This window comes from Muntiacus reevesi, chromosome 15 (genome assembly GCF_963930625.1).
Source record: "Muntiacus reevesi chromosome 15, mMunRee1.1, whole genome shotgun sequence".
Classification (NCBI taxonomy): Eukaryota; Metazoa; Chordata; class Mammalia; order Artiodactyla; family Cervidae; genus Muntiacus; species Muntiacus reevesi.
The window spans coordinates 30,445,110-30,472,172 of record NC_089263.1 but is presented as its reverse complement, the minus strand read 5'-3'; the positions used below and the strand labels follow the sequence as shown (position 1 = coordinate 30,472,172).

General features: G+C 36.9%; 1 protein-coding gene across 11 annotated transcripts in view; it reads left to right on the top strand.

Moving 5' to 3' along the window:
- PEAK1 (pseudopodium enriched atypical kinase 1) overlaps window positions 1–27,063 on the top strand; it is a 309,359-nt gene that overhangs the window by 185,598 nt on the left and 96,698 nt on the right. The window contains exon 5 of one of the 11 annotated variants that reach the window (XM_065906970.1): window positions 5,500–5,617. The exons of the other annotated variants lie outside the window; for them this stretch is intronic. The gene's annotated coding sequence lies outside the window, so the exon portion shown is untranslated. The remainder of the gene's footprint in view (window positions 1–5,499; window positions 5,618–27,063) is intronic. 11 annotated transcript variants of the gene reach the window in all.

Sequence of the window (27,063 nt, the reverse complement as noted above, 5' to 3'; positions counted from 1 at the left end):
TTAAGTTTAATGAGGTCCCATTCATTTATTTGTATTTCCTTTACTCTAGGAGATAGATCCCAAAAAATATTGCTGTGATTTGTGTCAAAGAGTGTTCAGCCTGTGTATTCCTTTGAGAGTTTTATAGTATCTAGTCTTACATTTAGGTCTTTAATTCATTCTGAATTTATTTTTGTATATGGTGTTAGAGAATATTCTAATTTCATTCTTTTACATGTGGCTGTCTAGTTTTCCCAGCACCACTTATTAAAGAACCTGCCTTTTATCCATTGTGTATTCTTGCATTCTTTGTTGTAGATTAATTGACCGCAGTTGTGTAGCTTTGTTTCTGGTCTTTCTGTCCTGTTTTATTGATATATATGTCTGTCTTTTGGCCAGTGCTATACTGTTTTGATTACTATAGCTTTGTCATGTAGTCTGAAGTCAGAGAGTCTGATTCCTTCAGATCCATTTTTCTTTCTCAAGATTGCTTTGGCTATTCAGGGTCTTTTGTGATTCCATACAAATTTTAAAATTACAAAAAGGATCAGACACCATGATCAAGTGGGGTTTATCTAAATGATGCAAAGACTTTTTCAGTACCCACAAATCAATCAGTGTGATACACCACATTAAGAAATTGAAGAATAAAAGCTATGTGATCATCTCAGGAGATGCAGAAAAAGCTTTTGATAAATTTCAACATCCATTTATGATAGAAACTCTCCAGAAAGTGAGCATAGAGGGAACCTACCTCAGTGTAAGGCCATAATGACAAACCTAGAGCTAACATCGTACTCTATGGTGAAAAGCTGAAACTAGTTCCTCTAAGATCAGGAATAAGACAAGGAGATGCCCACTCTCACCACTTTTATTCAACATAGTATCAGAAGTCCTAGCCACAGCAATCAGAAGAAAAAAGAAAAGCAATCCAAATTGGAAAAGAAAACTGTCACTAATCACAAATGACATGATATTTTATATAGAAAAGCCTAAAGATGCCACCAGAAAACTGTAGAGCTCATAAATTAATTTGGTAAAGTTGCAGGATGCAAAACTAATACACAGAAATCTGTTGCATTTCTATACACTAATAACAAAAAAAATAGAAAAATTAAAGAAACAATCCCATTTACCATCACATTAAAGATAATAAAATACCCAGGAATAAACCTACCTAAGGAGGCAAAAGACTTGTACTCTGAAAACTAGAAGACACTGGTGAAAGAAATTGAAGACAATATAAACAGATGGAAAGATACACTGTGTTCTTGAATTAGAAGAATCAATGTTGGTAAAATGGCTGTACTACTCAAGGCAGTCTTTAGATTCAGTGCAATCTCTGTCAAATTACCAATGGCATTTTTCACAGAACTAGAATTTAAAAATTTTTAATTTGTATGAAAAGGGTACTCTTCTTGCAGAGTTTTGTTGTGGAGGGTAATACAGGAGTGCTGCAGTACCTAGAGGGAGACATAAATACAGGGAAGGTTGTTTTTTTAGATGAATAGGATTGGCCTTCCCTAGTGGTCCATTGGTTAAGAATCCCCCTTGCAATGCAGAGGACACCGGTTCAGTTCCTGGTGTGGGACGATCTGCTGTGGGGCAACTAAGCCCACATGCCACAGCTACTGAAGTCAAAGCACCCCAGAGTTCATGCTCCACAACAAGGGAAGCCACCACCACGAGAAGCCAGTGTGCACTGCAACTAGAGAGTAGCCCCCATTTGCCGCAACTAGAGAAAGGTCGACATACAGCAACAAAGACCCAGTGCAGCCAAAATAAATAAATAAAATAAAAATGTAAAAATAAAATGAGTGAAATTGAGGCACACCCATATGCCAGTGGGAATTATCTGGTCTGAAGAAATTAATGATATTGAGAAGAGAAAAGATATTGCAGTAACAATCCTTGAGAAGTCACAAGTGGGTGAGATTCTGACCACAAGTGGAAGGGTTGGCTTTAAAGAGGGACACAAATCCTTTTTCCTTTGTTAGGGCAGTGAAGGTAACATATGTGAAGTCAGACTGGTAGAATTAATGGGAAGATGAGATAAAATTCATCTATTTGGATCTATTTTTCCCCCTCAAGTGACTTCCCTGGTGGTTCAGATGGTAAAGCGTCTACCTACAACGCGGGAGACTCTGGTTCAATGCCTGGGTTGGGAAGATCTCCTGGAGAAGGAAATGGCAACCCACTCCAGTATTCTTGCCTGGAAAATCCCATGGATGGAGGAACCTGGTAGGCTACAGTCCATGGAGTTGCAAAGAGTGACTTCACTTTCACTTTCATTCTCCCCTCAAGTATGAGGCAAGGTCATCTGTAGTAAGGGACTTGGGAAAGGGATGTCAGAGATTTGAGGAGACAAGAAAATTGTGAAATATTTATCTCAAAGTGGCAAAGTAGGTATATAGAAACACCTGATTTGGATTCTGTTTCTGACAGTGTTAAATCCCCATTTGAGACTTGTAGTAACACAGTAATACATTTTAAGTGAAAGCAGTCAGCAAAGTTGTATGGCTTTTCTCTGGTAGTCATCTACTCAGGCTAACAGGGTTGAAAGAGGAAAGAAAGAACTAGAGAGTGTTGCAAAGTTGAAAACATAATTATTCATGGAATTTATTCTGAGTAAGAGAGAAGTAAGAATACTCGTTACAATAAAAGGGCAATGATTTTGTATCTTGGTGAGATCCAAGAATTGTTGGAGTAAAGACCTACATTTTGAACAAACATACCAGGTGAGGTATGAGTCATGTGGACTGTGGGCCACTCTTGAAGAAGCATTTACAATAGTGAGTCATAATGGTTGTTAGAGAAAATATCTGTTTTTATTCAAATTACATAGTATATCAATTTAAACACAGGCAAAGATGCTTGTAAGAAAGTGAATTTATACATGTGTGTAGGAAGACATTAATCATTGATACCTTAGAAGAGAGTAGATTAATGATCAGAGAAAATGAGTATACCAATTGTTTTATTATACATTTAGCTTTTAAAATATATTGTTAAATTGAACATTTGTTACATTGTATCTGCATGCATTCTAATTTTTCTTGTAAAATAGTTAAATTGTTCAAATAGTTAACTTCCATTTATTTCTGAAATTTTGAATCTACTTGTATATTTTAAATACAATATTTTATCCACATCTGAAAATAAAATTATGCTCTAAAATTTTGTTACTGAAAGAAAATTCTAAATTTTATTTTAATTTGGGCAGTTTCTCAAACTGAAGATGCTATCTTTAATTCCCTTTGTTATCTAATCATGCAGTTGCAAATTGTTCTCAGTAAAACTTGGCCTTTAGTTTTAGCTGCCTCTCTTTACTTAGGAAGCCATTGCAGTTTTCCTTTGTTAAACTGAATCAGCACCTGTCTTGGAAGACTTGATGAAAAGTAGACTTAGTACTCTAAATGACTGGAATTGTTTTTTATTGAAGTGCACATACTTTATTTCTGAGCTTTGGTGGAGGAAATGTCATGAAATTTGTGATGGGTATTGTAATATTTCAAAATACCAAATCTATATTACAAGAAAGGTTAAGATGATTTTCCCCAAATCTATTCTTTGTTAACTACAACTATTTTATACTGAATTTGTGGGCACTTTTTCCCCAAGTGCCTTATGTCATTATATATTTGCTGTAATTATTATATGCCTTTGAACAGATGCCTTATTAATATGTACACTGTTGAATGCTTTTTCTAACAGCTTCAGTCAATTGCCAAATGTTATTAATGGCCAGAACTAGCCTGGGCTATAAGAATACAAACAAAATACAAAATGAGGTCCCAAATGTTAGAACGCCTTTTAGATGTTTATATTTTGCCCATAATTTTGCTTTTCACTTCTCAGTAGTACTACATGTTGTAAACCAAATTATACTTCTTGTTTTATAAATATATTTGACACTTTGCTACTTCTGTGTTTTTGCTGTGCTGTTTTTTTGCTACCTTATTTCCAATTCTGTGTCATCTTTCCTCATTAACACTCATCTCAAATGCTAGCACCTACATGATAAGTACTTCCTTCATCCAATAAATACACTATAGTGGCACTTATGTTTGCCTTTTTTAAAATATTAATATATTATGTATATTATTATATTATGTATTATTCTACCCCTTGCTTGAAATTAGCTCTTCTAGAGTAGTGTCTTTTTTACTGCTCTTTGTATACACCATGTCATACCTAGCATATAGTAGTCAGAAAATATTATATTATACATTGAATTAAAAAATCAGAAATAGCTATAGAAAAATAACATATGTGACAAAAGTAGTCAGGAGTCAAATACCTCTGACCATGAGAGAAGTGATCAATGTTGAGTTACTAGAGAGGCTAGCACTTGAGTTGAGCCTCATACCTGAGGACCCTAAAGTAAAATCAGTCAGAGCAGGTGCTATGGGAATGATAAATTCCATTTAAAATGGCAGTTTTCATAAAGTGAATTAATATTGGGAGCTTTGTTAGTCTTTGACTTTCCCTGAATACAGGAGAGTTACAACTTCTTCCATTTTATGAATGATATGGCCTTTTTACATAGTGAATATACTGGAAACAAAATCATATCTAGTTCTAGAAAATCCTTGTACCTGTTCTTAGAGTAAGGATGTCTCTATGGGTGATAACTAGCCACCCTGTGAAAGGCCATAAATCGCAATGAAGTGATCTGTCTAATATTCCTTTCAAATATATTTGGGACTCTGGAGATTGTTTCCATTCCCAGAGGCTTGGCAGCTGATCTCTATTGAATACTGCTGACTCTCTCGGAATGTTTTTGTAGGGGACTTGGCTGGTTTAGAATGAGGAAGTAGGTTCTGGAGAGCTACTGGAATGAGAATCACTGGAATAGTCTGATAAAAGACTGAGCTTTCTATGGCCAGCACATCCTAAGTGATAGAGAAGCCATGTGGATAGTGCCCTCTGGCAGAGCCATGTCTCCTGGAGAAGAGAAAAGCTGGTTTTGACTGTCAAATGGGTCATCTAAAACCACAGCCATCTAATGCTTTAGTGCCCAGGACCCTCAGTACCTGTAGGGGCTCATGAAAATGTTTTAAAATCTTTTGAAATCAAAAGGAACAAATGAACAAAATGTGTTAAGACCCTGTTGCTGGCAAAGATTGAAAGCAAAAGAAGAGGGCGGCAGAGGATCAGATGGTTAGATAGCAATACCAACCCAATGAACATGAATTTGAGCAAACTCTGGGAGGTAGTGAAGGACAGGGAAGGCTGGTATGCTGCAGTCCATGGGGTTGCAAAGAGTCACGCATGACAGTGACTAAACACACACACATTAATATATTTGTCTTCATACCAAAAGGGCAATAAATATAATTTTTCATTTTTTTATGGAGGAAGGGCCATGAAGATAAAGTGTTCTGGGCCCATAAAATTCATAGTGCAGCATTGCCTGAGATGTATCCACTTCTCAAGTTTGGTGCTAGACTGCAATAAAGCAGCAGCTTTGGCCAAATACGTGATATTTTAATCTACTTCTTTCTCTCTGCATCTTAGTGTCTTCATCTGCCTAATGAGGAGTATGGATCAAGCATATTGTGAGGGTCTTGCAGGTCAAACTCTATTCACTGAAGTCCTGCACCAGAAGTTCTGGAAAAGTTAAAGGCCAAAGCAGGTTATCTAATATGACCTTATTATGAACTCAGGTCCTGTGAGAACCCGTGGACACAGAACAGACCTGGTAACCACCCTATATTTTTGAGTCCAGTTAGAAGTACAAGTTCAAAATGATAAAAGCATGATTAGAATGCAACTGGTAAAAAAATTAGAGGTAGTAAAGTGTCTTGTGTAAGTACTCAGTAAAAATGAATGGATAAAATAATGATGTATGTAAAATATTAGCCTATTTTCTTAAGAGAAATCTGCATTTACCAGAAAAAATATTAACCTGTAGGATTTTTTTCTTACTTGTATTCTACAGAACAATAGCAGAAAACATTTTGGAGATGGTTGTATCTAAACTATTTAAATTTCGGGACTCCCCTAACAGTCCAGCACTTAAGGCTGCTTCCAATGTAGAGGTTGTGGGTTTGATCCCTGATTAGGGACTAAGATCCCCCATATCATGTGGAGGGGCCAAATAAAAGTACTTAAATCTCATTTCTACAAGTTGTAAGTAAGCTTCTGAAGATTGTTTGTTGTTGTTCAATTGCTAAGTCATGTCCAACTCTTTGCAGCCCCATGGACTGCAGCACACCAGGCTCCCCTGTCTTTCACTATCTCCTAGAGTTTGCTCAAACCTCATGTCCATGGAATCCATGATGCCATCCAACCATCTCATCCTCTGTCACTCCCTTCTCCTCCGGCCCTCAATCTTTCCTAGCATCAGGGTCTTTTTCAATGAGTTGGTTCTTCACATCAAGTAGCCAAAGTATTAGAGCTTCAACTTCAGCGTCAGTCCTTCCAATGAATATTCAGGGTTGGTTTCCTTTAGGATTGATTGGTTTGATCTCCTTGCGTCCAGTGGACTCTCAAGAGTCTTCTCCAGCACCACAATTTGAAAGCATCAATACTTCAGCATTCAGCCTTCTTTATGGTACAATTCTCACATCCATAAATGACTACTGGAAAAACCATGGCTTTGACTGGATAGACCTTTGCTGGCAAAGTGATATCTCTGCTTTTTAATACACTGTCTAGGTTTGTCATAGCTTTTCTTTCAAGGAGCAAGCGTCTTTTAATTTCATGGCTGCAGTCACTGTCCACAGTGATTTTGGAACCCACGAAAAAAAGTCTGCCACTGTTTCCACTTTTCCACTATCTATTTGCCATGAAATGATGGGACCGGATGCCATCATCTTTGTTTTTTGAATGTTGAGTCTTAAGGCAGCTTTTTCACTCTCCTCTTTCACCTTTATCAGGAGGCTCCCTAGTTTCTCTTCACTTTCTGCCATTAGAGTAGTATCATCTGCATATCTAAGGTTGTTGATATTTCTCCCAGCAATTTGATTCCAGCTTGTGATTCTTCCAGGCTGGCATTTCACATGATGTACTTTGGCGCTAGTGGTAAAGGACTCAGGTTTTACAGGAGATCTAAGAGACCCAAGTTTGATCTCTGGGTTGGAAAGATTCCCTGGAGGAGAGCATGGCAACCCACTCCAGTATTCTTGCCTGGAGAACCCCATGGACAGAGGAGCCTGGCGGGCTACAGTCCATAGGGTGGCAAAGAGTCAGACACTACTGAAATGACTTAGCACACATGCACTCTGTGTATAAGTTAAATAAGCAGGGTAACAATATACAGCTTTGATGTACTCCTTTCCCAATTTGAAACCAGTCCATTTTTCCATGTCCGATTCTAACTGTTGCTTCTTGACCTGTATACAGATTTCTCAGGAGACAGGTAAGGTGGTCTGGTATGCACATCTTTTTAAGAATTTTCCACAATTTGTTGTGATCCACACAGTCAAAGGCTTTAGTGTAGTCAGTGAAGCAGTAGTAGATGTTTTTCTGGAATACCCTTGCTCTTTCCATGATCCAACAGTTGTTGGCAATTTGATCTCTGGTTCATCTGCCTTTTCTAAATCCAGCTTATACATCTGGAATTTCTCAGTTCATGTACTGCTGAAGCCTAGCTTGAAGGATTTTGAGCATTATCTTGCTACCAAGTGAAATGAGCACAGTTGTACAGTAGTTTGAACATTCTTTGGCATTTCTTTCTTTGGGATTGGAATGAAAACCGACCATTTCCAGTCCTGTGGCCATTGCTGAGTTCTCCAAATTTGCTGGTATATTGAATGCAGCACTTTCACAAATCATCTTTTAGGACTTGAAATAGCTCAGCTGGAATTCCATCACTTCCACTAGGTTTATTCATAGTAATGCTTCCTAAGGCCCACTTGACTTCACACTCCCAGGATGTCTGGCTCTAGGCGAGTGACCATACCATCACTGTTATCTGGGTTTTTAAGACTTTTTTGGCATAGTTCTTCTGTGTATTCTTGCCACTTCTTTTTAATCTCTTCTGCTTCTGTTTTGTCTTCTGGCTTCTGCTTTGCCATTTCTGTCCTTTATTGTGCCCATCTTTGCATGAAATGTTCCCCTGGTATCTCCAGTTTTCTTGAAGAGATCTCTAGTCTTTCCCATTCTATTGTTTTCCTGTATTTCTTTGCATTGTTCACTTTAAGAAGCCTTTCTTGGCTCTTGTTCTCTGGAATCTCCATTCAACTGGGTATATTTTTCCCTTTCTCTTTTGCTTTTCGCTTCTCTTCTTTTCTCAGTATTTGTAAGGCCTCCTCAGCCAACCACTTTGCCTTCTTACATTTCTTTTTCTTTGGGCTGGTTTTGGTCTTCTTTGTAGTCGAAGATGGAGACACTGTATACAGTCAGCAGAACAAAACCTGGAGCTGACTGTGGCTCAGATCATGAGCTCCTTATTGAAAAATTCAGGCTTCAATTGAAGAAAGTAGGGAAAGCCATAGGCCATTCAGGTATGACCTAAACCTGAAGATTAAGCCCAGAATAAAACTGTTATTTTCTGTTTATTTTATAAGGTTTTATCATTTCCTGTCTAATCCAAAATGTGTGCTGTATTAAGATATTAGAACAATATTTCTCTAACTTCTACCTCTACTGTCTCTATGTTGTTCACTTTTTAGATTATTGGCGGAAAATGGTCAATGTCTGTTTGATGTTCCTCCTATAGTAAATGGGCCTCTGTTTCAGTTATATTACTCCAACCTCCTTATTTGCTTAAGGATAGCATACTGATAGGAAACAGGATGATTTAATGGATGCCTACAGAATGTATGATTAGAAAGGTTAACTTGCTGAAAAACAGGTATTACAGAATGACAAAGAATTTACTTTTAGATTGCCTTGGGTTTTTTCCCTGTCTAGTCTTTTGATGTGCATCAGAAACTCCTGTGCTACATTTTTTAAAAAAGTAAAAATGTTTTGGTGCCACCTCAGACCTGCTGGTTTAGGAACTATGAGGATGTAACCCATGCATCTGTATTTTGAAAAAGATCCCAGGCTATTGTGGCAGGCACTGAAGGTTGAGAAGTTCTGAAGTATAGTCACATAGAAAGAAGCATAGACTTTAGACTTAGATCTGAGTTCTTAATCCCGGTATGCCACAGTCTAGGTCCTGTATGAACCAGGACCTAGGTCTATGACCAAATTAGTTAATCTCTCAGAGTTTCAATTTCCTTATCTATATGACTGGAACGGTAATATTTTAATAAGGTAGATGTGGGGCTTAAAGGAGATAATAATATTTCTCGACAGTAAGTGATAGCTGGTATTGTTATTCTAACTATTCTGAGTTATCCTCGGTTTTCCTCTTGACTTATGAAGAGTGAGATTTTTCTCACAATAGTTCTTTTTCTGCATCCAAAAAATATTTATGCAGAGCTTCCTCCAGCTATCTTTTAATTAGAGAGATTTACTTTGGGCTTTGCACTTTCCTCCAAGCTTGCATTTGGACTACTTAGAAAAATAATAGAGAAAATGGGTAGTATCTTGGCTTTTAGCTTCCTTACCATCCTCTGGAGTAGCTTATTATTTTGGATCTAATTTCAAAGTTATTCACTGTCTTATTTTAAAAACAGGAGTATTGGTTTATTTTGAACTTGGGACATAACCTTGTTAGTTCCAAAATCTTTAGAACAATGGGTTTTTGTTAATGAAATAACATGTGGATGCCTAATTCTTTGTATTGACAACTCTGTCATCATATGTTTATATGGTTAATCTCTGTAGATCTGTAAATGATAATATTTCAGATTTTTTTTGAAACATCTCAGGTAAACTTAACTGGTAATGTAATGGTGGAAAAACTCCAGAGGAAAAGAGAAGAGGAAAGAGACCTGTTCCAGATAATGGTCTTTCTGCATGTATACTATCACCCATATATTTTATTTTCAGCTGCCACAAACTTGACAGAATTAAGGAAACATATTGATTTCTCTTTTTGTTTCATAGTTCAGGATTGATCAAATACTCAGAGCACAGGGCTAAGCTTGAATATTTAATTTACACAAACTTTGCCTAGGATTGAACAAGACTATGACTGGCTGCCTTCTCTCATGAAATGTACATAACAGTGCCTTCTAGCAAGGGCTCCCTCTTTATTTACTTTGTTGGCTTCATCATATATAGAAAACTGAGTGTATTAAAAGTTATTTTGTGTTTAAGAATTGCCAGTGCTGGAGATTACATACTATCATGTTTCATGTAGCCTTCCTACTTGTTTTATTTCTAGGATTGCCATTAAGAGTAGTCTTCTGTTCACTATCTGATTGTGTGTGTGTGTGTGTGTGTGTGTGTGTGTGTGTGTGTGAATCTCTGCTGAGATTCCACCATTGCTTATTTCTGAACCACAATACCATTTAGGAATATCTAATAACACCCTATTGTTAGACAAGGAAATGCACAAGCTACAGCAGATGAGGATATGAATAGACAAAAACTGTTTTAACCACCTGATACATTCAAAGATCTGAACAATTATTGTAGTGTAACACCAGTGAATGAAACATTAAGTTGTCTACTATGTGTGGGCTTTGTGTGAACATATCAAAGAAGTGGACTGTCTCTGGGAATAATGTAGTTGGGAAAAAATATCCAGAGATCCATAAATGCAATTGCAAGGTAACTCCACACACCAGGCTCTTAACAGGGGTCATGTACTATAATATAACGCTTGAGAACATAAACTTTGAAACCAGATTGCCTGGGCTGAAATCCCAGCTCCTCTACTAACTGTGTGACCCTAGTCAAGGACTCAAAGTGCTTCATCGGTAAAGAGGAGATAGTAATTGATCTGAAGTATGGAGAGTTTTGAGACCCAAATTAAGAAATTTGGCTTTGATAACACTGAGAAATAGGAAGTCATGATAATTTTTTGAACAGACAGGTTACATGATGAAATTAATTGAAGAACATTATTTTAATGAGTGTATATAGATGGGGTGAGAAGGCCTGGAGGCAAAGACAGCAGCTGGGAGAATGCCAGAACATTGTAAACATGAAAGGTGCAACTGCAAAAGTGGAAATATCTGGGAAAGACCAGAAATCACTGTGGAGGAAAAAACATCCAGATTTCATGATGGATTTGATGTGTTTTTAAACACCCCTCTCCCTACAAATGGCATAATTCAGCAAAAGCCTAGAAAATGCTGGTGTAGCAGCTCAGTGGAAATCTCCTGTAAGTGTTGGCGGAAATTATAAACTCTGGGGACTCCAGCTGGTAATGTGTGCATTCAGTTACAGCTTCCTTTGCCCCTTTATACACTAGAGCACAACAGGAAATATTGGCTTATCCGTTTAGGACCTTTCTCTATAGGAGATGCTTACTGAACTGAACACATTTGTTTAGAACTAATTGACCTTTCTAAAGCAGTGTTTTTTTAAGAGCTTACTCAAATTAGACAGACTTTAACCATCTGATAAGTCAGAGACAAATCAGTCCTCTTTTAAGCAAAGCCAACAATCCTGCTAAAGGAGAAAAGCAGCAAAGATGGAAGGTATCATCAGACAAAAGAATGCTGTATTAGTGAAACTGGTCAATCACGAAAGTTTTATTATAATTTTAACATTGAATTTATTACTAATCTTTTCCTGTTTTTATGGTATTATCTGGGTGATGCAGTCTTTTTTCAGTCTTTTTTGTTATAGGATATAAGAATATTAGATTTATGAGATTATAAAGTGGAAGAATCTGGAATCAGAAATAACATAATGTCTCGATATCTCTGACTGGATTTATTTTTCTTCAATTAGAGAGATTCTTGAAGTTAAAGTAGAAAAAACCAATATTCCATCTAATTTTTAAGCTTTTTGAGGATTTTGACTCAGATATTTTTTATTTTGATGCGCAATAAAGAATAACCCTGATAAAAAATAAGAATGTTGGTTTAAGAGAATTCCCTTAAATTATACTCAAAGCCATGGGTTTTTGATTCAGAGGCAGTCTTTCTTGTCCCATGTGAGTACATTATAAACATAACAATTGTAAATTAAAAGTTTTTAAAAATCTCTCAAGTGAGGCTGTTGTCTTCCCCTTTAACACATTGTGGTCTGGTCAGTTACTTCAAGCAGGTTGTTTTTAACTATGTGACAGATCTCCTGTTTTCAATGAGAAGGATCCATCAGTAATTTTATGTTTTTGTTTCTGTAACAGGACATTGGTAATTTTAGTTTATGACCAGTCAGTTCCTTAATGGGTTTAATTGTGTTCTCTCTGTAATCAGATGCATTTTACTCTTCCCACTAATCTTATTCGTTTGGGTTGTGGCTAGATGTGTAAAAAAAAAGTCCATTTTTATGAGATCTTTTGTCTTGACAAATGAACTCATAAATCCTTTCAGTTAGCAATGGTATTAGAGACCACTATTGAAAGAGAAAATTGCATTTTGTAGGGTAATATGCAGGTCGCTTGCTACTGTAGTTAAATCAAGGGAAACCTTGAATTTAGGTGAGGACAGCTATTACTTATAAATGCATTTCATTCCTGCAGGTCATATCTTGGCTCTTTGGCCTTTATCACTTTAAGGTAAAATCTTGACTAGGCATGTGCTATTGTTTAGACTTCGATGTTTGCTAAGAGAGTGGGTGAAAAGTGAGAGATGAAACTAAGCTCTTACCAGGTAGGAAACAAAGAGTGGAATAATGACTTTAAAATTTGCTGCAAAAGTGGTCTTAGCAAGTGAAGCAAAAGCTACTGTTCACAATTTACAAAATCAATCACATTATGGAAATGCATAAAAATGCTTATTTTTCTACAAAGTATTGTTGGCCCTAGGCTAATTTCTACCTCTTTAGCTTTGAACATAATTTAGTCATTATTGGATTAATTATAATTAAGATAATTGTTTCTCAAGCTTTCATGAACATTCTAACCTTTTAAATCATGATTTAAGAGGTCTAGAGTGGAGCCTGAGAGTCTGTATGTCTAACAAGCCAACGTGCATGCTAAGTTGCTTCGGTCATATCCGGCTCTGTGCAGCCCTATGGACTATAACCTGCCAGGCTCCTCTGTCCATGGGATTCTCCAGGCAAGACTACTTGAGTGGGTTGCCATGACTTCCTCCAGGGAATCTTCCCAATCCAGGGATCGAACTTGAGTTTCTTACATCCCCTGTATTGGCAGGCAGGTTCTTTACCATTAGTGTTACCTGTGAAACCTCAACAAGCCAACAAGTGATACCAGTCCTGCAGTTACTGGACCATATTTTGAGATGTGGTTGTTTAGTTGCTAAGTCATATCCAACTCTTTTTCAACCCTGTGGACTGTAGCCTGCCAGGCTCCTCTGTCCATGGGATTTCCTAGGCAAGGATACTGGAGTGGGTTGCCATTTCCTTCTCCAGGGGATCTGCCCAACACAGGGATCAAACCCATGTCTCCTGCATTGGCAGGTGGATTCTTTACCACTGAGCCACCAGGGAAGGAAGAGTCTAAACAATTATTTTTATTACCCTGTAGCTCCTATTGTCTTCCTGTGTTTGTCTCCTTTTGGCCTATAAGATCTAGCTGTTTGGGGGACTTCTTTGGTGGTTCAGTGGTTAAGACTCCGTGCTGCCCCTACAGAGGGTATGGGTTCAATCCCTGGTCAGGGAACTAAGATCCATGCATGCTATGTGGCGCTGCCAAAAGAAAAAAATATATAAAAGATTTAAAAAAAAAAAAAAAAGGTAAGGTGTTTGCTTTTTATTTGACCACTTCAAACTATTTCAGAATGCTTAATGATCCTATGAGAAAAATGACTGCATCTGGAAGATATGTCCCTTTGTTAATGGAAAGTCCATGCTTTGTCTCAGGCCATAATGGTCTTTTGTTATTTCTTCTTGTAAAAAAATTGAATCACTGAGTTTGTTAGTCAACTAACAAAGATCTTTCCATTTAATTATGGTTATATGAAGAGGGCATGGGTCTTGGAGTGGGATCTGGACTGTGTGACCTTGGTCAGATTACCTAATACCTTCGACTCTCAATTCATTAGTCTGTTAAACCTACATAAGGTCATTGTCATGGTTAGTGATAAGCAATAGTGTAAATGAAGTACCTGGTATAGTACCTGTGGTATGGTAGGCATTTAGCAGTTAATAATAAGCATCCCAGTCACTGAATGGGATGAGAAAAACATTGAAAGTCATTTAATTTTCCCTTGGAGAAAGAAATGGTAACCTACTCCAGTATTCTTGCCTGGAGAATTCCATGACCAGCAGAGCTGGGCAGGCTGCAGTCCATGGGGTCACACAGAGTTGGACACGACTGAGTGACTAAACAATAATTTTCTTTACATCCGGGATTTCATTAGCAATGTAGCTAACAAGGAGGGGGGAAAAACCTGAACTGTTTTCTGTTAAAGAAAATTAAAGATTAAAATTATGTTTCAAGAAACTTTTGTTTCTGTTTTGCTTTATGATTTTTAAACGATAACTCATTTGATTTCTTTGGGAGACTTGGAGTCAAACCACTTTTCTGAATGACCGTTAGATCCCTATGATTCAGAGATGAAATAAAATTTTAGATTCTCAACCTATTTTGGTTAAGAGAATTAATTTCATTCTCTCCTGACTTGTCTGAATTTTTAAGGCCAAGATATGCCCACATGGTGGCATTCTCAAGGACTCTTCTGTGTCCTTTTCCTCAGTATAATAGCGAGGAGAATCATCAGGAACAACACAGCTGGCATCTTGAGGAAAATGACATAAAATTGGCATTGCACGCTAAGCCTGGAAAGCCAACATTTGTTCAGTTACTAATCTTTTTAGGCAGAGCCTTTGATTTGGCCCAAAACTACTTCAGCTTACCATAGAAGTATTTTTATTTGCTGCCAAATTTCCTCACTAACCTTAGTCTGAAACACAAGCATGTAGGCTATACTGGGGTGTTAGGTTTTTGTTTTTTTTTTCGTTTTGATTCCCTTTCCTCATTCACATTAGCTGGTTTCTTTATCCTGGGCATGAAATATTTGCCCAGTTAGGTGCTTCATAACACAGATTCTTTCTAACAGCACATGTTCCAGGATAACCCATTAGCTGTGTTATATAATTGGGAACTCTAGGTTGGGGTATTCATCTGAAAGAAAATATTCTCTCAGTACCCCTGGGCTTAGATCTGTGTTATCATTTGTTTCACTTCAAAGCTAATTGAAATCAGCCAGCCTATGTTTCAAAATATCTACACATATTACCAACCATCTGGCTGCTCACAAATGATGAAGACATTTAATATAAAACCTGGTTAATGCACTAGCCTCTCACCTCTGGAGAACAAATCTTGCCTAGGACACACGTAGTCCTACTTTAGTATTGGTCTGCAATAGAGGGTGCTCATTTGGGTCCCCAGACTCATAACAATTTGATATAATCCCTCCCAGGTGACTGACCATGTGATAGACATTCAGAATTATCTTTGTTGGAATCATTCAGAGCTTCAGTGACTGGGCAGAAGGTTTATGTAGAGCCATCAGAGCAAGAATATCTAGAGTACATTGCATGTGGGTAAAGGGCATATGAGACTTTTTTTAGTAACTCGATGTAATTCTTTTCTTTTATGAAAGTGATGTTGAGTGAAATACACTTGTAGTCTTGTACTAGGGTGGGAGGTGGGTTCAGGATGGGGAACACATGTATACCCATGGTGGATTCAAGTCAATGGCAAAACCAATACAATGTTGTAAAGTAAAATAAATTAATTAATTTTAAAAAAAGAAAATTTGGAATATATACATTTTCATTTGACATTTTGTATTATTAGTCTTTCAATCTTTTTGTTAGATTTATGTGCATTGTTTTTAGCAAAACTGGGATTATCCTATATGTAGTAGTCTTTTTAAAACTAGTTGTGTTATTGTCTTTTTTCCATTGTATATCCTTGCCTCCTTTGTCAAAGATAAGCTGTCCATAGGTTCGTGGATTTATCTCTGGGATTTCTATTCTGTTCCATTGATCTATATTTCTGTCTTTGTGCCAGTACCATACTGTCTTGATGACTGTGGCTTTGTAGTAGAGTCTGAAGTCAGGCAGGTTGATTCCTCCAGTTCCATTCTTCTTTCTCAAGATTACTTTGGCTATTCGAGGTTTTTTGTATTTCCATACAAATTGTGAAATTATTTGTTCTAGTTCTGTGAAAAATACCGTTGGTAGCTTGATAGGGATTGCATTGAATCTATAGATTGCTTTGGGTAGAATAGCCATTTTGACAATATTGATTCTTCCAATCCATGAACACAGTATGTTTCTCCAACTGTTTGTGTCCTCTTTGATTTCTTTCATCAGTGTTTTATAGTTTTCTATGTATAGGTCTTTTGTTTCTTTAGGTAGATATACTCCTAAGTATTTTATTCTTTTTGTTGCAATGGTGAATGGTATTGTTTCCTTAATTTCTCTTTCTGTTTTTTCATTGTTAGTGTATAGGAATGCAAGGGATTTCTGTGTGTTAATTTTATATCCTGCAACTTTACTATATTCATTAATTAGCTCTAGTAATTTTCTGGTAGAGTCTTTAGGGTTTTCTATGTAGAGGATCATGTCATCTGCAAACAGCGAGAGTTTCACTTCTTCTTTTCCTATCTGGATTCCTTTTATGTCTTTTTCTGCTCTGATTGCTGTGGCCAAAACTTCCAACACTATGTTGAATAGTAGTGGTGAGAGTGGGCATCCTTGTCTTGTTCCTGATGGGAAAACTGGTCAACCACTTGTAAAAGAATGAAACTAGAACACTTCCTAACACCATACACAAAGATACTTTTCAATGTCTTTAAGTAACCATCTCTGTTTCATTAACTGTATAATATTCTGTCATATTGCCATGTTATCTTAAGTTACTGACCTCCAATATTATGGGACATTTAAGTTGTGTCTCATTTCCCTATCAGAAATAATGCTGTACAGAACATCCTGTAGAAATTAATGTGCATGCAAATTAATAATTGAGCATGGCATTGCCTTCCTGTAGATAAATTCTTAGAAACTGCAAGATCAAAACACATGTAAGGATTTAATGTGCTTATTTGTTTTTAATCTTTATGTCTTTATATATATGCAGATGTTTTATGTATGTCTTATCACCCTTGAGAAGACCTCTACTTTTTGGGGGGGTTTGGGAGGCTCATGGCCCAGGGCATGTGTAATCTTAGTTCTCTGATCAGGGATCAAACCCATGCCTCCTGCAAGGGAAGCATGGAGTCTTAGCCACTTGAACCACCAGTGAAGTCCTTGGACTTGTACGTTTTTTGTACTCTCCTGGACTCCCTGGTGGCTCTCAGATGGTAAAGCGTCTGCCAACAGTGCGGGAGACCTGGGTTCGATCCCTGGGTGGGGAAGATCCTCTAGAGAAGGAAATGGCACCCCACTCCAGTATTCTTGCCTGGAAAATCCCTTGGACGGAGGAGCCTGGTAGGCTACAGTCCATGGAGTCGCAAAGAGTTGGACACAACTGAGCGACTTCACACATAGATAGTGTGTAGAATACTCCACAGTCTAACCAACAGCTAAATTGGTTTTGTTTTTTGTTTTTACATTTTAGAGCAATGTAATAGATGATTTATTGATTTCTTAATGTTTAATTTGAATTTCTAGGAATTTTAGTGAGGTAACCTAGCCTATTGACACCATAATTATTTTTGCTGAGATGTCTCAAATAAATTTCTTATATATAACACTTATCAACTCTAGTCATAAATTAATAAAAGGGAACTATTCTTTATTCAAGGAACACATTCTAGGTGGTAATAAATAACAGGATTAAAAGACATTACATTTGTTCTGCTGCCTTGAAACTTTGAGTAAAAATTGTCATCTTTAAATCAAACATCTCAATGCAGAGTAAATTTTTGTTCATCAGCTCTCCAAAACCAAGCAAATTTTTGTTCATCAACTCTCCAGAAGCAAGCAAATTTTACTAAATGTTATCTTTTACCAAATTTCTCATGAAGAATTTTCTTTTCTCTAAAGAGCACAACTTTTTCCCTTTTTCCTATTAAATTAACCATGGCTATCTTTTCTTCTTTTCCCTTTAAAACTTTTTGTTTTAAAAAAAACCCAACTGTATTTTGCTTTTGTGATTCTTAAATTGTTAGCATTTATAAATGTGTTAACTCTTGTAGAAGAGGGGAGGGGATGTTGATGTCTATATACTCTATGCTCAATATATACATAAAATGTTTGCACATAAGTCAAAATTAAGTAACAATTATAATGACTTTAAAGTACTGCTTACTAATAAATAAATTTTAATATATACCATTTGAGTAGAAAACTATATTAGACCCACTGAATTGAGACTCGTAATTAGTTAATGAGGGTAGAATGCTTTGAAGATGGAGTATCTTCTACGTGCTATGTATTGTTTTAGTTGGAGTTTTATTCCTTTTGGTAGCAATGGCTTGATAGTCAATTTCATTTTTACAGTATATCAATCAAAAAGAGGTTTTAATTCTTTTGCAGTCTTCAACTCAGACTCTTTGGTACAGAAGTATTGATGAGACTGCAGTATGGACAGTCCCATAACTGGGCTTGCATTAATGGCAATTTTACATGCTACTGGTATGTGGGTATGGGAAATGTTTGATTTTTATCTCCTACCATATAGTTATATCCTGATAGAATGATAATCTACTATATGGTATCAGAAATATACTACAGTCTGTAATTATCTGTTTTTACCCTGTGAACCAGACTCATACATCTAAGGAGTAATTTTACATTGATTTGCTTTTATATTAGTCCTCACTATTAAATAAATAATGAAAGGGACACCTACTGCCTAATAACAGGAAAATTTAATCTTTTCTGGTAATCCATATTATTGATGAATTTTAGGTCATCAATAAGTCATTTGCTAAGTCATTTCATTTCTGTTCTTTGCTTTCCATTCCTTCTGCCAGTAGCCAAGTTAAGACCTCATTACCTCCCACCTGCACTACTAGAACTGCTTCCTTACTACTTTCCCTACCTCCCATCATTGCAGTTAATTTTAAACATACAGATAAATTAATCTTGAACTAAAATATAGATATGAGTATATTATCCTTCTGCCTAAAATATATATTTTATTGGCTATACTCCTAGCCATAGCTAGCATTCAACAACTTACATGATTTAATCCTAACAACATTTCATCATTATTTCCCATCAGTGTATCTTTCTCATCTAGGCTTTCTTACCTACTTTTCTTTCCTTAAATAGCTCAGAATGCCGTATACTTCTTTCTCCATACTACCCTCAGAAATAACCTATACTCACTTGGAGAAGAGAGACAAAGAGCTGCACAACTAAGTCCCTTTCAGCTAGGGACTAAATGAAGTCTGTGCAGTGCAAAATGGATGGCGATAATGCAGACAGAGAAAGACTTGAGTCCTTTATGGTCTGGTGTACCAGAAAAGAAAAAATGGGAAACTGGGAATGCTAAAGAGAAAGTGGTTTTCAAGGGAAAGAGCCAGACAGATCTCCAGATTTTTATCTGCTTACATCTCTGACTGACCTCTGAACCATACATGCCTAGAAGAGACTCAGCCCAGCTCAACTAAGGGCTTCCCAGGTGGCACTAATGGTAAATGAACCCACTTGCCAGTGCAGGAGACCTAAGAGATGCAGGTTCGATTCCTGGGTCAGGAAGGTCTCCTGGAGGAGAACATGGCAATCCACTCCAGTATTCTTGCCTATAGAATCCCCATGGACAGGGGAACCTGGCAGGCTATAGTCCATAGGGTCACTAAGAGTCAGATATAACTTAAGCAACTTAGCACACAGCACACAGCCCAACTAAAATGAAAAGATCTCCTACACTAGAAGAAATGTTTACAGTTAGAGATTAACCCCCCACAAAAATTTTTTTTAATCACCTGAAATAAAGAAATACTAGAGAAAAATAACAGACTTGATGTGTGTTAGTTGCTCAGTCATGTCTTTGTGACCCCATGGACTGTAACCACCAGGCTCCCGTGTCTGTGGAATTCTTCAGGCAAGAGTACTGGAGTGGGTTGCCATTCCCTTCTCCAAAGGATCTTTCCAACCCAGGGATCAAACCAGGTCTCCTACATTGCAGGGGAATTCTTTACTGTCTGGGCCACCAGGGAAGCCCATGTATATACATAACATACAAAGTACCAAGAAAATAAAATACATTCTCAGTTGAAAAGATGATCTGTTGTTTCCAACATCAAGATGAACCAAGCATTGGAATTAGTATACAAGGGTTTCAAGACAGCTATTGTAACTATTATCAATGAAGTGAAACAAAATATGCTTTTAGTGCATGAAAATCTCAACAGAGGTTGGCAGTAAAACAGAAACAAAAAAAAAGACCAAATGGAAGTTCTGGAAATGAAAAGCAGTTGAGTGGACATGACAGGAAAGAGTAAGTGATCTCAAATTGATCAATATTAATTATCTGAGGAAAAAAAGAAAGCTTATAGGGGAAATGAGCAAATCTTCAAAGGTCTGTTGGGTGGTATTTAATATTTGGCTTCTCATCAGAAATCATTGAGGACAGAAAGAGTAGGATAGCATCTGGAAAACAATGAACAGTCAACCTAGAATTCTATACCTAGCAAAAATATTATTCAAGAATGAAGGATGAACTTACTGTGGTGATCATTTTGCAATTATATACTTTATTCAAATATCAAATTACACTGTACACTTGAAACTAATGTTATGTAAATTATACATCAATTTAATAAGAGTGAAAGAAGAATACATTTTTTAGATAAAAGAAAACAGAGAATTTGCTACCAAGAGATCTGCTCCACAAGAAATGCTAAAGAAAGTTCTTTAAGCTGGAGCTAATAATTCTAGATGGAAGCATGAACATTCATTAAAGAATAAGAACTCAGACATTCTAAATATATGGGCAATATTTCATTTCTTTAAACTCCCAGAATTTCTTATCTATAAATCTTGGGATGCTACTTCTCATTTTATATGTTTCTGTATTTTGTAATTTTATCTGCATACTTCAACTCCCCTAAAAAAGAGGCTCATTTTGAAGTCAGTGGAAGTGGGGATCATTTTTAACTTTATCTTAGGTCCCCCAGAGTCTAACTTTTGCATATCTTGTTATTTATTTTCCTTTTTCAAAAGCAGTGGTAGAGCATCATTCCATTTAATGAAGGATTCCAGTTGATTGGATTTCAGTCTTTTCTGATTGCAGACATATTGCTTTGGAAATATGTGCAGCTTAGGGAATTGCGATCTCTCAAAATTTACTTTATCTGACAAAATAAGTTCCTTTGTTTTAGGGCTCATAGCTTATGTGTTTCTTTAAAAAGTTTCTTAGTTGATAGACAAAAAGGATGATTTTTGCTTATACTAACCTCTAGGAGATACTACATGGGTCCTATGTATGGGATGTTGGGTATAATAAACAACACAAATAACTCAATGGGGTTTTGAAAAGAGCCAGAAATGTTCTTGGATTAGATGTTTCTCATATTGCCTTTTATAAAAAGCCAGATGCATAATATTAAGTCCAAATTCATTGAGGACCATTTCCCAGGACCTTGTGGATAACATTGCCCTAGTTTGTTGCTTGTAGATGATCTATATACAAGTATAGAGTTTAAAGAAGGGAGCAGATAATGAAAATACCCCTTGTTTGGCTTCTGCCAAAGAGTAGCAGACTTTCAGAGTTGGGAATAAATAAATTTTACCAGATTCTTTCATGAGTCTTAGATATGCTTGTATCCTGTATTATTGAGTCCAAGTGAAATCAACATATTTTACATGATGAAATTATAATTGACTTTTATATTTTTAAAATTTAGGAGCCTGATTTATCTTTTTGCCCAAACTTAAGGCTATGTCACTTCCCCATGGCAAGTAACTAAAGGCAAGTCCAACTTTTAATTTTTTCAAAAGGAGATTTGAATCCAAAGTACTTGAACAAGTACTCATCTGAGGCCAACATTTCTATACCAAATATTCAGGAGATCATTGACTCTAAAGACATTATTAAAAGTAGGAGAAGTAATCAATAGGGAATCTTAGAGACTGAAAAGCCTGGGCTAAAGTTCTAGTACAACCACCTAATAGCTCTAATGATATAACCTTGGAGGGATGTTCCCTTTCCCCAAGCCTACTTCTTCAGTTGTAAAAACGGAAATAAAAATTCTTTGTTCATATGTTTATTTTGAAAATTCAGTTGTTATGTGTTTTGGTTCCCTTTACTTCTTCACACTGAATACTTATTAGTTGCTTTCCCCTTATTCAACCATAAGAAAACATGAGAAAAATGTGTTTGCTCCCACTTATAAAAGGTGTTTACATCCACTAGGATAAGGCACTCAATAATTATTAATGAATAAATGCTTTCTGAAGGATTATTTTTTAATAATTATCAGTTTTTAAGGTAAATTATGGTCAAATATGTTTATAATAATTCCTAGTAAATAGTGATTACAACAATGGCAAGTTATTACTTTATTTTGCTTGACATTTGTATGCTGAGATGTTTTTGTTTTTACTAAATCAACATCATTTAGCCAAAGTTGAATTTACCTGCATGGTATCTTACTGGAGCCATAGTACCTGCACTGCCCAGAATTTCATCCATATTTAATGTTGTATGGTACATTAAGCCATAGTATTTCTTTATTTGTGTAATATTCTTAAAACTTTGCTGCAGGCTCATTTTTAAAATCTATTGTTTTGAAGCATTTTATTAGATAAATTAAGTTTCCATGCCTTGAGAAGCAATGCACTATAGTACAGGGATCAGCAATTTAATGTATAAGGTTCAGGTCATAATAAGTTAAGCTTTGCCACCCACATAGTCTCTATTGCAACTGCTCAGCTCTGCCTTGATATCAGAAAAACAGCTGCAGACAATATGTAGATGAAGGGTGTGCCTATGTTCCAATAAAATTTTATTTACAAAAAACAGGTGGCAGACCAGATTTGACCCATGGGCCATAGTTTGTTGATCCCTACTGTAATAAAATAGCACAAGTCTGCAGGTAGAAAACCCAGGAGGGAATCTATCTCTGACATGAACTGGCTGAGTGTTGATAACAAACCAAATCCATTTAACTTCCTTGTGAATTTCTGTTTCTTAGTAAAATTAAATGTGAGACTATGGTAATCTGTCTTTCTATCTTTAATTTTCTTTTGTCATCAAAAGTTTTCTGGTATGTAAGACACCTTTGCCTGAAGGATTAAAAAAAAATTAAAGATAAAAATCAATGCTAAGTTGTGATTTTATACTGGATGTATAAACTGGATTTAAAACAAATTATACACATATTTCTTCTTTACTTTCCTGGTGGCTCAGATGGTAAAAGCGTCTGTGCCTACAATACTGGAGACCCAGGTTCAGTCCCTGGGTGGGGAAGATCCCCTGGAGAAGGAAATGGCAACCCACTCCAGTATTCTTGCCTGGAGAATCCCACGGACGGAGGAGCCAACCTTCCAGTCTGTGAGAACAAACCAATGACATCTATATAATGATGGAAGCTTTAATGCTCATTGCTTGTGTATAGCACATGGAAACTATCAGTTGCATGTATTGAATAGATTTTGAAAAAATAATTGCATTATATTGCCTTAGTGTAATATAAGAAGTAGTAAACAAATAGATAATTTTTTTTAAATCACTGAATAACACCCAGCACTTATCCTATATGATATCTGTTGCATCTAATAGTTGCTGATTTTAATCCTCAGTTTACAGGGGAAATTAAAGTTCAGAAGCATAAAAAAACTTACTCAAGAACACATAGCTAGGTTAATTATCAGAGCTGAGATTGATCCCAGTGCATTAGTTTTCTATTACTGCTCTAAGAAACTGCAGTGGACTTATTGGTATAAAACAACACTAGTTTATGGTGACTCAGACGGTAAAGAATCTGCCTGCAATTCGGGAGACCCAGGTTCAATCCCTGGGTTGGGAAGATCCCCTGGAGGAGGGCATAAGAACCCACTCCACTGTCCTTGCCTGGAGAATCCCATGGACAGAGCAGCTTGGTGGGCTACAGTCCATGGGGTCGCAGAGTGTGAGTGTATATATGTCAATCCTCTTCTCCCAATTCGTCCCACCACTCCCCTTCCCGCTCTGTGTCCACATGTCTGTTCTCGGCATCTGCATCTCTATTCCTGCCCTGCAAACAGGCTCATCTACACCATGTTTCTAGATTTCATACATATGGCTTCATCTATGATATTTGTTTTTCTCTTTCTGATTTCACTCTGTATGACAGACTCTAGATCCATCCACATCACTGCAAATAAAGGCTGCCTGCATTCCTTGCCTTATAGCCCATTTCCTTCTTCAGAGCCAGCAGTGGATGGTCAAGTCTTTGTCTTACCATATCATTCAATCTAAGGCTTCTACCTCTCTCCTTCACTTTTTTTTTCCTTGATAAACTTTGTATTTTTAATTAGAGAATAAATACTTTACAAAGATGTGATGGTTTCTGCCATACAGCAACATGAATCAGCCATAGTTACACAAATGTCCCCTCTCTCCCACCTCCCTCCCCATCCCACCCCTCTAGGTTGTCATAGAGTACCGACTTTGGGTTCTATGTGTCATGCAGCAAATTGGCTATCTGTTTTACATTTGGTAATTTATATGTTTCAATGCTATTCTCTCGAATCATCCCACCCTCTCCTTCGCCCAAACTGTGTCCAAAAATTTGTCTTTTATGTCTGTCTCCTTTGCTGCCCTGCAAGTAGAGTCATTAGTACTATCTTTCTAGTACTAGATTCCATATATGTGCATTAATATGTAATATTTGTCTTTCTCTTTCTGGCTTACTTCCTTCTGTATAGTAGGTTCTAGGTTCATCCACCTCATTGGAACTGTTTCAAATGCATTCCTTCTTATAGTTGAGTAATATTCCATTGTGTATATGTACCTCAACCTCTTTATCCATTCATCTGTCAATGGCCGTCTAGGTTGCTTCCATGACCTAGTGCATCTGTGAGCATTGGGGTACATATGTCTTTTACAATTATGGTTTCCTCAGGGTATATGTCCAGTAGAGGAATTGCTGTGTCATATGGTAGTTTTATTCCTAGTTTTTTAAGGAATCTCCATACTGTTCTCTATAGAGGCTATATCAATTTGTATTCCTACCAACAGTGCAGGAGGGGTTCCCTTTTTTCCATACCCTCTCCAGCTTTTATTGTCTGTAGACTTTCACATCAGTCAGAATGACCATCTCCTTCACACTTTTAAGGACCCTTGTCATTACTTTAGGCTCATCCAGACATCCTGAATAATCTCTTAAGATGCTGATGTAATCACATCTGCATAGACCCTTTTGCTATATAAGGTAACATTTTCACAAGTTCTGGGGATTAGGCTGATGGGTATCTTTGCAAGGCCATTATTCTGCCTACCACACCCAGTGAAGAACAAAATTTTTCAAATAATTCCACTTTGTCCTGTCAGTATCTCACAGAAAGGAGAACGAGTTATTGTCTTCTCTTTGGGCAGATAAAGGATCCTGAGGCAGAAGTAGTGTGTGACTTTGCTGCAGTTTTATAATTGCAGTTAGCCTGTGGGGTATGGGGGAGGGAGTATCTTTTAAGTCCCAATACAGAAGGCTTTCTACTGGATCATACATCTATAACATTTTTATCAGTGTTAGGCATTTGATGCTAATATAGGTAAATTGCTTCCATGTCTCTAGATAATCAAACTTGAATTCAACCCAAATTAGACTTGATTCAATGCCCTCGCCATCTGTTAGCTTGTTTGATAGTTTCTGGTTAAAAAGCGGGGTTGGGGGGGAATGCATCTTTTCCTAAAGGATAAAGAAATATGCTAAGGATAAAATGGATGCAGACGTTTGACTTTTATTGGGTGCTTTGAAAAATCTTTTTGTTAGTGTTTAGACTCAATGTTTAAGGGTTTATGGAAGTCTTGAACTTTCTATATCATCTCATATATATGTCACAAATAAATTTTTAAAAATTTAAAAAGATGAAAGGGTTGTTGTACAATACAGTTTTTCTTTTAAAAAAACTGACTTCAATTTAAGTAGTTGAATCTGTACTGTAAATTTACTTGCTAGTAGGTAGACACCGGAGAAGGCAATGGCACCCCACTCCAGTACTCTTGCCTGGAAAATCCCATGGACGGAGGAGCCTGGTAGGCTGCAGTCCATGGGGTCACTAGGAGTCAGACATGACTGAGAGACTTCACTTTCCCTTTTCACTTTCATGCCTTGGAGAAGGAAATGGCAACCCACCCCAATGTTCTTGCCTGGAGAACCCCCGGGACAGCGGAGCCTGGTGGGCTGCCGTCTATGGGGTCGCACAGAGTCGGACACGACTGAAATGACTTAGCAGCAGCAGCAGCAGCAGCAGGTAGACACCTAACTCTTACTTTCAACAATAATAGCAATAGAGAGGAGATAGTATTTTGAAAATGAGTAACAATTAAAAGGAATCCTTTACAGAAACTGTTTTATAACTGCTATGTGAACTGGCAATGGAGGAGGTAAAGGACATGTGTTATTTGATAATTGCTTATGAGTTGGTTTTTTAGGCCATTACTTCAGTTTTTCATCAATAGGTTAATTCTCACAGTTAGATGTTTCTGTTTTTTCAAAACCAAATATTTTCACACATTTCACGTATTAGACTTTAACCGTTCCATAATCCATCATTTTTTCTTGTTTTATTTTATTTTTGTTATTCTAAATAGCACTTTGATTTCTGAGCCATTTTCCTAGCTTTTCTCCTTGGACAGGAAGGATGATGCTTTTCTTCTGTACTATTACCCGGAACTCATAGATCTCCTAGTTAACATAAGCAGTTAAACTAATAAAGTAGGAAGGAAGGATGGACACAGTAGTTAACAATGACTGATAATCTTCACCTTGAGGAGAGGCTACTGGCCAATGTAAGTCCCATGGAAACAATACTGAGAAGGGGAATATCATTTTCCCAGAGCTGCTGGTGGCTCTTGCTAAGGGAGTGGCCAAGTACAGAGTGGAATGGAATATGCTGGAATAAAAAAGTAGTAAAGTGTTTCATTGGTTATCAAGGAATATAGAAACAGCACGATTTAATAGAATCATGTGGGACTTTGATGTGAGTCAGGACGGGGTTCATTTCTCAGCTTACTACTAAAGAGCTATGCAGCGCTGAGCAAGGAGC